The sequence below is a fragment of the Eulemur rufifrons genome, chromosome 2 (genome assembly GCF_041146395.1).
Source record: "Eulemur rufifrons isolate Redbay chromosome 2, OSU_ERuf_1, whole genome shotgun sequence".
Classification (NCBI taxonomy): Eukaryota; Metazoa; Chordata; class Mammalia; order Primates; family Lemuridae; genus Eulemur; species Eulemur rufifrons.
This window is the reverse complement of record NC_090984.1, coordinates 33,718,648-33,731,008: the sequence shown is the minus strand read 5'-3', so window position 1 is coordinate 33,731,008 and position 12,361 is coordinate 33,718,648.

Genomic DNA, 12,361 nt, shown 5'->3' with positions numbered 1-12,361 from the left:
CATCTTTTCATTGCAGGGCATGTAAGGCAGGAGTCCTAGAACTACTGCCAAAAAGCTGTGTGACTTTGGAGAAGTTGTCGAACATCTCTGGGTTTCAGGTTTTTTCATCTGACGGATTAGATGATTTCCAAGGCTCCTCTGCAACTCTGTAATTGCCAAACGGATACTTGGCACTACAAGAGACAGTGCTGGAGGGAACTGTGTTACAGGAGATGGACAAAAGCAGACGCTCAATATGGAAGATGTTATGGGTGGAACGTTCTGGTGCTGAGGAAGTTAATTAAACAGAGAAATAACACTGTGCAGTCAGAGAACAGGCAGGGTCCTCAAGTGACAGGAGGAAACCCGTGAGGCTAGTGAGGACTTGGCCAAAGTCCCACACAGAGTTGGTGGCCAAATGAAAGAAGGACCCGGAACTCCCAACTCCGCATTCGTGCCTCAGGCTGCTTTGTTGGTCCAAGTTTAGCAGCCTCGAGATTTACTGGCAGCGCTCACCATTTGGCTACAGAAAGATCACTTTAAATTACCATTTGTTTTAGTGCGAGCGAAGGTATTTTTGAGGGCAGACGTGAATCATCCCAATGAATATGGACTCAAGTCAGCTACACCTCAACCATATGATTACACAAGGTCAGAATCAGCCTCCGTCTTAACCAAGTGATCAGGCTGGATTCGAGGTCATTTGGCTCTACTGATTTGGGAGATTTGGGCAAATAGTACCGCTATTCAATCTTGGGGGTACCCCAGCACTGCCTCCAGAGATTCTGCTAAGACTTGGAATCCCAGCCTTCATACTTACTGGGCTATGGCCTCAGGGAAATATCAGCCTGTCTCGAACTATACTAGAGTTCTTACATAATCACATGCAATCCTCAGTGCTAGGAACTGAGTGATGGAATCCTCGCTTTGCAAAGAAACGTAGCCCAGACGTATTAAGGGGTTTGACCAGAGCGCCATAGGTACTATTCTGCAAATGCAGGCTCTCAATTTAGGTCTGTCTAATCCTAGTGCCCGTACTCTGTGCACAACACATTTCCTCTAAAATACAAACAATAATAAAATGAAAAACAAAAATGATGCTGCAATCTCAGGCTAGGGAAAGGAAAAAGGAAAAGGAAAAAAACATAGGGTTAGCGAAAATAAGAATTTTACAACCTGGCTCCAAATTCCAGGTCTGTCTTCTTGATCATCATCCCATCCTCCTCCTCAGCACATATTGGATATCATTGTACAACTAGCAGCTACTGAGAAGTCACCCTTCAAGTGCGTTAAGCTTAGTTCCTGCACTTTCCTCATCTTTCCCACGTGATAGCACAATGTGGTAGCTACTGTCATCACCCCCACCTTATGGCTAAGGAAACTGTAGCATAGGGAAAAGTGACGTGGCCAAGGTCATACAACTTATGGTGGCAGAGCTGATATGTGACAACCTTCTCCCAATTTTGGACTGGCACCGGGTCTGCCCTTGACCACTCAGAGCACCTGCCAGAACTATTTAGAGTTCTCAAAAAAATCACTTTCCCTCCCTGGACATCAGCTTCCTCATCAACTGAACGAGGAGGCTCGGTGGGTTGATTTGTAGGGTCCTTTCCAAACCTAACACTTGTTGAATCTGTGTAAGACAAAGAGACGTGGCTGAGAAGAAACTACAGTAAGAAGAGAAGGGGGAGGAAGATGAGGAAGAACAGTAGCCCCTCTCCCCACATCACCCAGCCTACTGCTGCCTTGACTCTGCTCCTGGCCCCAGAGTGGTTCTTCCACAACTTGGCCAGCTGAGTTCTCTCAAAGCAAAGGCTTTTCAGGGGTTGGAGAGGTCTTAAAGAGTCAGAAGTTCAAGCCCTGTGTTCTGGGTACAGAAAAACCTGGATTCAAGGTTAGGCTTTGCTCCCATCGGCCCTGTGACCTCAGGTGAGCCACTGCTTCTTCTGGGCCTCGGTTTCCTCACTTCTAAAATGATGGGCTCAGTAACCACAAAGTCTCTTTCTGTTCTTATACGTAGTGATTGTGCGGAAAGTATAAGCCTCCCTCCTCTCCAGTACCTCCAGGAACTCTCAAGTTTTCACAGCAAGGGCTTTTCTGGGGTAAGGCACAGAAGGCTATCATTAAACTGTGACTTTTCTAAGAGAGGGAGTACATTAAACATATATATTCCATGAACCCCTCAATCCTCACTTCTCCATTTTTTCATGTGATTATGTGGTCATTCCCTCCACAGACAAGTTTTTGAGGACATTATAAAGTAAACGTAACATTAGTTACCATTTACTGTGTGTCGAGCAAGTGCTAGGAATTTTGCTAGGTACTGGGGAGGCAGCCTAGAGTCTCAGCTCAAAAAACTAGTTCAGGAGGTGGTGGTGGGTGGGAGTGGTGTGAGGAGGTGATATGGGGTATGCATGAGAATTAGTGGATTAGTTTGGCTCTGCCCCTCAGAACCATTGTCCATCAGGATTAATCCATTAGCAAGGGATATGATGGAAAGAGCAGGGGACATGCTCATCTCAGGACATGAGTTTAAATGGCTAGCTCAATTATCCCTGGCAAGTCTTTGTCCATAGGGGACTCTGTCGGGTTGTGTTCCATTTCAAGGAGCAGAAAACTCAACTCAAAATGGCTAAGAAAGAAGGAAAATTTTTCATAATACAAGAGGTACTCTAGTAAGATGGATCTGGGGTTGGCTAGTTTTGCAGCTCAATGATATCAACAAGGGCCTTTTCATCTTTGTCCTGTGCATCCTCTCAATGTCAGCTTGGACCTCCTGCTATATCCCTTATGGTGACAAAATAGCTGCTACTGCTCTAGGTATTGTGTCCAGCAGAAGAAGAGGGCTATCCTGTCCCATGCTCTGAGGAGACAATTCCCCCAAACCCTTCAACTGACATTCATTCACGTCTATTGGCAAGAACTGAGTCACAAGCCCATTCCTAAAGCAACCACTTATGAAGGGATTAGGAGTACAAGAATTGGCTTAGGCTAATTGAGATATATTCCCAAATTGTTGGAAGGTGACCCCCCACCCCCGAAGGGGGGGCGGGTACCCAAGCATAAATGCAGTCCTGTTAGTAAGCCAAGACTTTTAATTTCTCAGTTGAAAATAGGGGAAACAACCATTCCTCCTTTGCAGGACTGCTGTGAGTATTAAAATCATGCAACAACATTTTGTACATCTGAAAGCACTTGCAGATGTAAGGTATTATTATTCCTCTATTATATCAGCAGAGATTCTCTAACGGAGTGAGGGTCAGAGTCACTTGAAGGGCTTGTTAACACACATTGCTGTCCCCCAGAGTTTCTCACTGAGTAGGTCTGAGCGGGGTCTAGGAATTCGCTTGTCTAACAAGTCTCGGGCGTGATGCCGTTGGTGGCCCAGGACCACACTTTCAGAATCCCTGTCCTAGACTATGAGTTTCTTGTGCATAAGAACCTTGTCTTATTTCTGTCTATTCTCTAGCACATCACCGCCTGGCACACACAGCAGATAGTAAATAACAAGAATAGCTAAGATTTATTCTATGCTCAGCACCGTATTAAACATTTTACATAGATTGTTTTCTTTTATCCTTACTGTAACACCACGAAGGAGGCACAATCATTGCCCATTACAGATGAATAAAGTGAGGCATAGAGGCAGAAGGCCAATAAATAGTACAGCCAAGTTTTAAACTCAACTCGGATCCATCAAAATCAAGAATCTGTACAAGTAACTAAAGATTTTTCTTGAATATAATAGGCGGTTGCTATTTGTTGAACGAATGAATGAATGAATATAAAGTTCTACAGGAAGGACAAATAACACCTCCTTCACCTCCTTCCCCCATTGACCTTGACTTATCTCTCACTGACACAGCAGCCCTGCACAAGATGTGATGAGAACACAAGGGCACCAAGAACCCTCACTCTCCCCATTTTCCACCCTCAGCTGTCCACGACTTGCAGGGAGAATTCTGAGGCACACATCCCTCGATGTGCAGGAAGCCTCTTTACAGATGTGCACTCACTCTCTAAGTCACCAGGGTACCATTTGGTAAATTGCTGCTGCAAAGCAGTGAATGGTACCCTGGTGGCCTCACAGGCTGATTGTATCCCTAAAAGTGTTTAATTTATCTCTGGGGGGAATTTACACCCTGGGAAAATCTGGTTCTAAGTATAAATGAATCTTCTAACCAGCCAAGATTGAAGATATCATAAAATCATAAAGCCAGAAGGCAGTCCCTGAGAGCAACAGGTTCATCCCCCTCCTGGCACACGCTCGCTACGCAGTCTTAGGCAGGTGGATGTCTCTGTTGATTTCAGTAGAGCATCGGGAAGGAGGTCCCAGGATGTCATTCTACCTCTCTGGCCCTCAGAATATTTTCACTCATCTATCTAACTTAACTCCCTTCTGCAGTAGCTTGGGCTCATTTCAATCTTCTCAGCCCCTGGTGGGGATGGAGGGCAGGTTAGCAACAGCATCCTCGGAGTCAGAACTTTCTTAAGCTTCATGACAGGCAATTAAGCTTCTAGTATGTCTAAAGCTTTTGGGGTTAAGCCCTAGTTTAACAACTTTCTTTCTCATTCCTCAGTGTAAAATAAAAATGCTAAGAATCACTCCATTGGATACTTTCATAGTGTCCAAGTCAGGATAGATGGTGTTACACCGTGGTAGCAATCAGCCATCCAATATTAATAGCTTATAACAACCCAGGTTTATGTCTTGCTCACACTAGTGTTCCCTGCAGGTCAGCAGTGAGGGCTCTGATCTTCACAGTCATATTTCAGACTCTGTTGGTCACTGGACCAGTGGGAAATCATGCATGGACTCTTACAGCTTCCACCCGGAGGTGACACTTGTCACTTCTCTCCACATTGCATGGGCCAAAGCAAGTCACACGGGCTCAACTAACTCAAGGCAGCAGGGAAGAGAAATCCCAACATGTTCCCAGAAGGGAGCATGGGCAAATACCTGGTAAATCTGCACTAATGGTACCATAAGGAACATTCTTGTGTAGGAACTTCTTTGAAAATGTATTTTTTAAATCACATACCTGGAAGTATAATACTTGGAGAAAAGTTCAGTGAAGTTGTGAGTATGTCTATGGAACAGGAAGATGCATCTACAGTTCTCTCTTTTTTATAATATGTGCACTTTTTGGGGAGCTATGTTTATTCCAAAAAATTAATATTCCCATCTCATGTACTAGTAATATATTTGAGGGGCAGTGGAGAGGGAGGGAGACTTAAATTCAAATGAGCTAGTGCTTCCTAAGTGTCAGATCCTAGATTACATGCTGAGAGTACAAAGAGAATAAGAAACTGTCCCTGGTCTTAAGGAACTTAGAGTCCATGAGGGACATAGTCAAATTAATAAACAAGTTCACCGTAATGCACTATAATATGATGGTTAAGTGCAAAGGCTTTGGAATCAAAAAGACCTGAATCACATCCCTGGTTCTATCTACTCAAGAGTCTCCCTCATAATTTGTCCATAATAATGGTGGCCTCATTCAGAGGGCTAGCAAAAATTGAAGTAGGTAATCCATGTAAAACTTTTATAGTACATATTAAATACAACATTCAAAAAACATGCTAGTGGAATAAAGATGCGGGTTGTTATAGGAGCACAGAGGGGGCCTCGGTCTGGGGCATTAGAGTTTTCTGGAGAAAGTGGTTCTGGGCCGGGCAAGGTGGCTCACACCTGTAATTCTAGCACTCTGGGAGGCTGAGGCGGGAGGATCGCTTGAGGTCAGGAGTTCAAGACCAGCCTGAGCAAAAGTGAAACACCGTTTCTACAAAAAATAGAAAAAATTGGCTGGTGTTGTTGTGAGCACCTGTAGTCCCAGCTACTCAGGAGGCTGAGGCAGGAGGATTACTTGAGCCCAGGAGTTTGAGGTTGCTGTGAGCTAGGCTGATGCCATGGCACTCTATGGCACTCTAGCCCAGGCAACAGAGCAAGACTCTGTCTCAGAAAAAAAAAAAAAAAAGAAAGTGGTTCTGGTATTGTGATTTTTAAAGGTGACTAGGAGTTAGTTAAGGAAAGAAAGAAGTTAAAGACCTTCTTAGCAATAAAGGTAATATATCCACGGTTTGGGATCTAAATCAGAACCAGGGCATAGCTGGGTTCAAACCTTCCCTTTGCCACTTGTTAGCTATGTGACCTTGGGTGAGTAACTTCACCTCTCCAAGTCTCAATTTCCTGACATCTTCTTCACTGGGTTGTGATGAGTATTACATTTCGGGTCAGTACTTGACCAACTGTAGATTCACTGAATGAAGGCTTGATCCTGTGCAAGGAATGGAGGCAGGGGTTGCCAGTGCTTTTGTCTACACTACATTTTTACCGATGCCTCCGTTTTACAATGAAAAGCACGAGTTGCTCACTGCCTTTATTCCATGCACAGAAAGTATAAGGGAAAAGCAGTTTCATTGGCCAGGGTTGAGGACAAGGGTAAGGAATAGAGCCGTGTGTTTGTTTTTAGTTATAAGTGGTAGGCTCCTTGTTAGGAAAGGAAGGTAATTGACTTATAGCTCCTACTAAACTTAAGAGGCTTTAGTTCGTTGCCAGACAAAAATTAAATAATTAGCAAGGAATGTTCAATTCCAACATCCTCGGCCAACTGCCTATTTCTCCATAAAGATGGGCCCCCAGGGAATGGAGATGGATGTAACTGCAATTAAATAGGCACAAAATCCTTGCAGAGAGCTGTCACCACAGTGCCAGAGCTTGGCTGGGATCTATTCTATAGCATCCACCATCCCCCATCCATGCTATGCTCCGGCAGAAAGTGCATCAGAATGGTGGTGAGCATTCCCAGATTTGCCCATTCTGAAAAAACAAAGTCCAATAAAAGAGATAATTCTAAAAACTTATCCATAAAAGATGATTGTTACAGAAATAATTGGGTGTCCGACAGATGTCGGGGGTGTGGGGAGGGGATGGGTGTATACCTACATGATGAGTGCCATGCACACTGTCTGGGGAATGGACACGCTTGAAGCTCTGACTCGGGGGGACGGGGGGGGGATGGGCAATATATATAACCTGAACTTTTGTACCTCCATTATAAGCTGAAATTAAAAAAAAAAAAAAGAAAAAGAAAATATGGCTGAATGGCTATGATGTTTCCTTTAAGGTTTCAAAGTCATAGGCCCTACTGAAAGATGTGGCAGGAATGTGTGTGTGGGTGTGTGTGTATCTCACCTTACCTGAAATTCTCAGAATCACTACTATCCTGCCTCCTGTAAACATTTATTGAGTATTTACTGTGTTTTAGGTCCAGTGTCAAGCCCTGTGAATATAACACAGAATAAAGCATAAGCCCTCTCTGGGGCTCTGTATAATTCAAGATTAGGATCAGCTATAACAGAAATCCAATTCAAAACAACAATGTTTTTACACTAGCTAGAAATTAATTCTGTTTCTTGGGTAAAAGAAGAGAAGGAGCGGGAAATTGAGGAATGACACGCCAGCTCCATGAAGTCAGGAACCCAGGCTACTACTGTCTCATTGCTCTGGCTTCTTTAACACTATGCCATACAGTCCAATATGGCTGCCTTAGTTCCGGCCATCACATCCACTTCTTAGAGAGCAACAAAGAAGCAAAAGCAAGAATATCTTCTCCCTTTAAGGACATTTCACAAAACCCAGATACTTCCCAACTTCAAAGAAAGCTAGTAATTATATAGTCTTTACACTGAGTGGTCATGTACCCAGCTAAGAATTAGAAGTTCTGTTACTAAAGAGGAGGGCAAGAATTGATATTGAAGGATAATTAACAGCTTTGCCACAGGATTAAAGAGCTTTCTCTCCTTCTTTTCTCCATTGTCTTATTTATAACCAAATCTCTGAAGTAGCACCATCTTCCCCCAAGAGGAAGAAAAGCCCTTGGCACAAGTGTATTACAAGAAAAATTTGTCTTGATTTTCTTCCTATCTTCAGATTAATAATAGCTGAAATCCTTATATAAAAACCAGAACAGGAAATTATAAAAATATCAGAGGAATTTTAAGGCTGTCCCTCCAGGAGATAATTGTTTAACCTCTTGGGAAAAAATAAACTTAGATGTTTACCTCATGCTGTATATGAAAATGAATTCTATGAAGTATAAAAATTCAAAAATATAAAAAAGAAAGGATTCTATACTTAAATTTAGTATGTTATATATTTAATCTAGTGGTAGGTAGGGCCATGAGCAGATCACACACGCATACACACAAATATACACACACAACACCATGCACAGAGATGGCATATTAGTAAACATTCAAAATATATATGTAATAAAATGGTAACAATACACTTAATGTAAGAAAAAGATGAACACTCCAAATTGATAAATGATAAACGCAATTTATAAAATAATTATATTTAATGTATGTCGATTCAAATATAATTCAGCCCCAAACAAATAAAAAGGGAAAGAAAAATCACAACTAAAATAATGGAGGTTATTCTGCCCACTCTTCCACACACTGAGCCTGAACTCTAGATTGCACTTGAGACAAGAGATGGGGACCTATTTCCTGTCTCTGTCACTTCATGGACAACGTAAGGGATCATCCAGAGGCATTTGGACTGTATCTGCTGTTTTGCTTTGAGAGTTGTCTTAAAAATCTAAACATCATGTGGAATGCGACATCTCTTTACCCAGAGCTGGTGAGGGATCGGGGAGACAGACTTTCTCAGTCACAACTGGTAGGAAATATAAGTTGATAGAAGCTTTCTTGATGGTAATTTGGCAATGCATGAAGTTCAACAGCCTGGGAGGTGTCTGAGAACTGTAGCTTGTTCAGCAGGCAGGGGGACAGATTGTTGGCAGCGTTGGTTAACAACTTCGGGGAGCATTTCAAGAAGATAGGCTAGCTAGTTGGCCATATTTAAACGTTTTGATTATGCTTCTCAATAGACGTGTGGGTCTGTATGCCAGTGTTTCTCACGGCAGTCCTGGGGGTCTTGGTGGTCTCTGGTAGCCTTTCAAATGTTCTCCGGGTCTTTTCATGGTTTCAGAGGGAAAAGGTTTAAAGCAATTCTGTTTATATACGTCTGAAATGTGAACTTAATGATGATTTTTCTAGAAGTCTAGTTACAGCGTTAATAATCATTATATTCTTTAATGTTGGTTATGCACTATTAGAATTGTATTAATTGTTCTGTCTTGGCTGATTTCAGATAATCAGTGTAGTTAATATTGGTTAAAAGATTTTTTTAATGTCTCTTGTATGTTATTATTTTTGTTTGTTAAATTTGAATTTTTGTTGGTACTATATTGTTATATCCTCAATGAACCAAAATGGAGAATTCAGAAGTCACTGACTGAAGTATGTGAGTGGTGATAAAATAACACAATTCAGAATAATGCATAAAACATGAATAGTGCAAACAGAAAATGTGAGTCTCCGTGTGCTGGGGCACCTGTATTTGTGAGTGTGATGACTTTTCATGCACAGTCAAAAAAGAAAAAAGGGAGTAGGAAGAACTATGATGAATCTGCAAATTAGATTTTATTGAGCCAGCCAGCCGTTCATTCACCATTCTAAGTGTTTTGTCTGATATGAAACTGCCAAATAGTGATATGAAACGATCACATTAAAAAATATTTCTCTTTGAACACAATGACTTCTCTAGTAAATAAATTTATATTTTCTATAATAAGCATAGAATAATGTTCTCCAGCATGAAATTTACAAATATTGTTGCTAAAGGCAAAGGAGAGACCAAAACTACAGAAGCCTCCTTCAAAGCCACACTCCTTATAACATAAAAAGGAACAAGTGTCACTCCTGAGAAGCTTATGAAGTGATCCCCGATATAACAGATATAACTTAGAGAGAAAGAAGACAAGCTACGGGTGAGATTCCTTTATCAAATGAGACAGATGGACATAGCATGACAATAGTGGCACGCAACGTGCAAATGCAATTACTCTCTTTTTACAGGCTCACAAATCAGGTCCTGGCATAGTACCGTGCTCATATGAGGGAGAAGTGCTGATGAGCTTTTGTTTTGTTGATCACTGAAAAAATCCATGTACAGGAATTTAGGTAATGGCATTTTATGAACTAACTGAAAACTGAAAAAGGCATCAGGCATGTATGCAACAAGAAAAGGCATTACCACGTACACACAAAGATGTTTTATCTGAACACGAATCCACAGGCTAATTTATTCAAACAGGGCAATTGGGAGTGAAGGATACTCTTTCTGATCTTGATTTAGTGCCGAAGGAAATATTGACCTCTGTGAATATAAGCAAATTACACCATGTGTGCATTTTTTCAGCTTGCTAGCCTAAGAAGACAGCAGGTACAAGAATGTTCTTCTACACTGATGTATGCTTGCCGTGGATAAATGAAAAGGTGTGCACCGAAGTTTTTAAAAGCAAGGGATACCCAATTGGTGTTAATCCAAAATGTGCACTCAGGGAAACCAGTTTGCTGGTGAGTACATGTGGTGCTTATTTTTCCATTCTTGGGATACTTCACTTAATAGAATGGGTTCCAGCTCTCTCCAGGAGAACCAAAGAGATGCCATATCGCCATTATTTCTAATAGCTGAGTAATATTCCATGGTATACATATACCACATTTTGCTAATCCATTCATGAATCGATGGGCATTTGGGTTGTTTCCACATCTTTGCGATTGTGAATTGTGCTGCTATAAACATTTGGGTGCAGGTGTCTTTTTTATAGAATGACTTTTGTTCTTCTAGAGGTCGGGGCTGGGTGGAAGGGATGGGTGTATACCTACTTGATGAGTGCGATGCGCACTGCCTGGGGAATGAACACGATTGAAGTTCTGACTGGGGGGGATGGGGTGGGTGAGGGGAGGAGTGCACACCTACATGATGAGTGTGATGTGCACTGTCTAGGAAATGGACACAATTGAAGCTCAGACTCGGGGGGATGGGGAGGCATGGGCAATGTATATAGCCTGATCTTTTGTACTCCCTTAATGAGCTGAAAAACAAACAAACAAACAAACAAACAAAAAAGAAGCCAGTTACTTAAAACCATGCCAGTGAATTTATGTGCTCAGACTGGGAAGTGATTTTCATAGTTCTTAACCGACCTGTCAGATATTTGGGATGAAAATCATATCATACTACCATAGAAGCCTGGACTAGAAATAAGTCAGAAATCATTTGCCCTCAATTAACATGCCAGTTCTAACCAACTTTAAGTATTTACATGTTCTTCTCTCAGTGAATGCTCTAGTTGACACCTCATTCAACTTTATAAAATCTCTCAAAGACGATTTGGAGATTTCTATTTTGCTAGAGAGGTATTCTTGGTCAAATTCAGCTCTTTCATGGAGAGGATTTGCTGGGCACTTTTCTTTGCAATTTCTGAGTCAAGTATCTATTGCTTCTGTAAACTATCTCACTTAACTGAAATTTATGATGAATTGTTCCTGCCATTTTGGAATGTGGTAGTTTTGCATAATCTATTTGTAAGTGGTTGTTTCCAATGTTGTTTCCCATATCTGTGGAGCTTGTTGTACAGCCTTTATATTAATATATATGAGGTTTGTAAAAGTTGATGAACTGTTCTTTGAAATTTTTTTTTTTTAATTTTCTTATTAATATAGAACTTAGAAATACTTTATTTGATTATCTAATTTTTCTTTTGTTGTATTTGATTATGTCACGCCAGTTAAAATAAAAGCACTTTGGTGAAAAGATAAAAAAAAAAAAAAAAGCAAGTGATATAACTTAAAATACTCAAAGCAATATTCAAAAAAAAAAAAAAAGAGTAAAGTCAGACTTATTCTACCTGACTTTGAAGCTTACAATAAAGCTTCAGGTTTCAAGACAATGTGGTGGAACTGGTATGAAGAACAAATAGATCATTGAGTAGACCAGAAAGCCCAGAAATAGACTCACACTTATGCCATGAATTATTTTTTAACTTAATTGTATTGAGATATAATTCACATAAGATAAAATTCACCATTATAAAGTGTATAATTTTATAAAGTATACGCTTTTTTAGTATATTGGCAATGTACAACCATCACCATTACCTAATTCTAGAACATTTACAAATGAACCTCAAAACTGTGAGTAATGACTTCCTCATATTCTCCTTCCCTATCCCCTGACAACTACTAATCTAGTTTCTAGTCTGCATGGATTTGTCTATTCTTTGCATTTCATATCAGTAGAATCATATAATATGTCACTTCTGTGACTCACTTGTTTTACCAGGGTAATGTTTTCAAGGCCCGTCTATGTTGTTCATGTACCAGTACCATGTACCAGTACTTCTCCATTCCTTTATCATGGCTAAATAATAGTGGAATAATATTCCACTATTCCAATACTACGTTTTGTTAAACCACTCATTTGGGTGGTTTCCATTCTTTGGCTACTATGAATAATGGTGCT